Source organism: Aplysia californica, unplaced genomic scaffold, assembly GCF_000002075.1.
Source record: "Aplysia californica isolate F4 #8 unplaced genomic scaffold, AplCal3.0 scaffold00202, whole genome shotgun sequence".
Lineage (NCBI taxonomy): Eukaryota > Metazoa > Mollusca > Gastropoda > Aplysiida > Aplysiidae > Aplysia > Aplysia californica.
The window spans coordinates 797,740-800,693 of record NW_004797472.1 but is presented as its reverse complement, the minus strand read 5'-3'; the positions used below and the strand labels follow the sequence as shown (position 1 = coordinate 800,693).

The following is a 2,954-nucleotide window of genomic DNA, read 5'->3' as shown; positions in this document are numbered from 1 at the left end:
GGGGGTGCGTGCGTGTGTACATGAGTGCATGTTTGCATGTATGTGTATATGTGTCAGGATGTGGGCAATGAAAAAGTGTTATATCTTATCTAATCTTATTTTATCTTATCTTTAGATACGACGGCATTCTATGCCTGCGGGGGGTGAAATCATGGTGCATGCTAATCAAACGTCGAAATGATGTGTTTGTTCCTCAACTGAAACAAGAGGTATCTCCGACAATCCGCCATTAAAGATGTAAGTTCAAAGAACGAAGCACCATGAGGTAGCTAGCAAGATCTACCACGGGGTAGCTACTTCGCTTTGAAATATTATTGTAGAGTCGAGGATCCAATGCGGAGAATCGAATAGTAGACAGTTTCATTCCATGGTAGGTAAGAAACGTCGCTACCTCAGAATTGCAAATTTCTATCTAACATCTTTGGTCGTTTTGAGTTATCAAGACCATGAGGTCAGACACCTAATGCTCTATCTGCTCTATCAAAATCTTAAGAATATTCAGAGTTTTTATATAAATATTCAAAGACTTGCAGTCGAAAAAGCTTAAAAGGATGTGAAACTCACAATCTTTGAGATCACATTTCTCAAAACTAGGTGTTGAGCAGGTAGAACGTTGTAATTCGGAGCTAACGACGTGTCATGGAGAACAGCATGAGGGTTCTTGTAGCCTAGAGGTCACGGTGTTCGCCTCTCATTCAAAGGTCACGGGTTCGAATCCGGATAGCGTCTTGTTTGTCTTCGCTTTTCACCTCTTATCAGCAGATGGAATAGTACACAAGTGTGTCTGCAGGAAAAAAAAGTGCCCGAGGCAAATACCACGGGACTAGCGAGAGAACCAGCCATCCATAATTGTGATTTGAAAAGAGGGCGGATGTTTTAACATATCGTGTTCAAAGTGTTCTCATTGCGTCTTCTAGTCTCAAGGACCCTCCCTTTCGCCATAGGCCAGGAAAAATGTAAAAACTTTTCAAACCGACAATTGCCAGGGAGGTTTCAAGGTTAGAACTGCATAGTTTACTCTTATTTTGGGACACAGATGCAGCCAGGCATAAAGAAATCTTGCCCTATGAGGAGATACGCCCTACTGAACTGATGCTGCAGTTTGCCTTTGTGGAAGCAGGGGAACCACTTGAAATGAAATAGTTGTCCTCGATCTTGCAAGCCCTGCCATTTCATAAACTTTTTACGGACCAAAGCTCATCCTTCAAAATGAAAATAAATAAATAGATCTAAATAAATAAAATCATGGCACAAGTCTTTGGCTCCCCCTGATTACTATGCAATGCAGAGCTGCACGTAACAGAACAAAAGCTTTTTAGTTTGTGCTGACGTTTGGCCCACTAAAATGTTCTCGATTTTGTCTACGGGGCTTTCAAACATTTACAGCATGTGTATTTGTTGCCGTATTTCCCCAAAGTGCCAAAGCCCCATTGCTGTTCTTGTCGGATGAGGAGATTATGAAGTTCATTATTGTCTCTCATGTTTTGCTGAAAAAGAAAAGAATATCGCCTATAATTTCACATGGTACTGACCGGCTGTGAGTTATCATTGTCATGAATTGTGAGGTTTTCCTGACAAAATTGGTTAATTTTCGGATTTTAGCCACATATTATCCAGCTCGTTTACTTTCTCTCATAAAAAAAAATTAATTCCATGACACACAGATCGACTCCTATTCTCTGTTCTTCGACAATGGAGGTATCAAATCCACGGGACTGGAGCACACATTCAGAGCTGCCGGCATAGACACGGTCTTTGTGACCGGCCTCGCCCTGGATTACTGCGTCTACTATACCTCGCTGGATGCTCGCAAGCTGGGTAAGTCACACTTATCATTTGACTTGGATAACTGGATACCTGGATACCTGGAGGTGTCATCTCTGACTCGGAGGTAGACATGTAATGACCCTCCATCTTTCACGATGGCGAGCTGCCGTTGCACGTTTTGCCATATCCATGCCAGTCCATGTTCTTATGTTGTCTATCCATGTTATTCTTTGTCTTCCCCTGGCTCTCCTGCCCAACATCCTTCCTTCAAGCACCTCTTTCACAATTGTCTACTGTTTTTTAAAGCGACCATAGTATTGTATTTTTCTACATTTTTTATTTTGTTCCGCAGGGTCTGTCTTATCTATAGAATCTGACATACCTCTTTGTTTGTCTTTTTTGCTTTCCAACTTATTCTGGCCTTTCTACGGTAGCACCACGTCTCAAAGGCATTTATCTTGCTTTCTTCTTTCCATGTCAAAGTCCAGGTCTCTGCGCCATAGAGGAAATCATGCTGTCGGGAAAAAAGGTTTCAACACGTTCAGAGAAATGTTTAGTTATAATTTATGGCACGACGGCAAGATGAAGATTTATTGAATTACGGACACGTATATTTTATTTGGGATTTTGGGGCTTCTAAGTTGAGCGATACCTCATAAGGAGTAGAACTTGTAGTTTTGAAAAGGTCCACCCCGAACCTAGTTTTTTTTGGGCGAGACTAAATCCACCTCCATCTTACTTCCTGTAGAAATTTCTTTGTGATGTTTTCCACTTTCGACATTAATTACATGCCGTGCATGACTGTCTGAACCAAGTATACTCTGAATAGCCAGTCCGTCAATGTCTGACCTTTGTATCTGCGAAGGAAAATATTCCTTAATTTTAAAGAGAAACAGGAGAATTGAAATGATTTAAGGTTACTGATGTGGCGTCTATGACTAATATTTGTTAACATGCATGCAAAAAAACAACAACACCCAATCCATTTCCATGAAAAATAAATGCAGTATTCATTCCGTAAGACATGTCAATAAAATCCAATATGGCCGCCACAGCCAAGGAAACGAAACTTTTTCCCCCTCAAATTTGATTGCGGATTTTAAGACTCCATGCTATGCTTGTTATACCTATACAATTTGGTAAAACTTGCTCCTCTAATAAGCGCGAGATAGCCTTCAGGTGTAGCC

General features: G+C 41.0%; 1 protein-coding gene across 1 annotated transcript in view; it reads left to right on the top strand.

Annotated features, from left to right (window-relative positions):
* Nucleotides 1-2,954, top strand: part of LOC101858184 (nicotinamidase) — a gene marked incomplete at its 5' end in the record, with an annotated part of 13,419 nt that overhangs the window by 5,704 nt on the left and 4,761 nt on the right.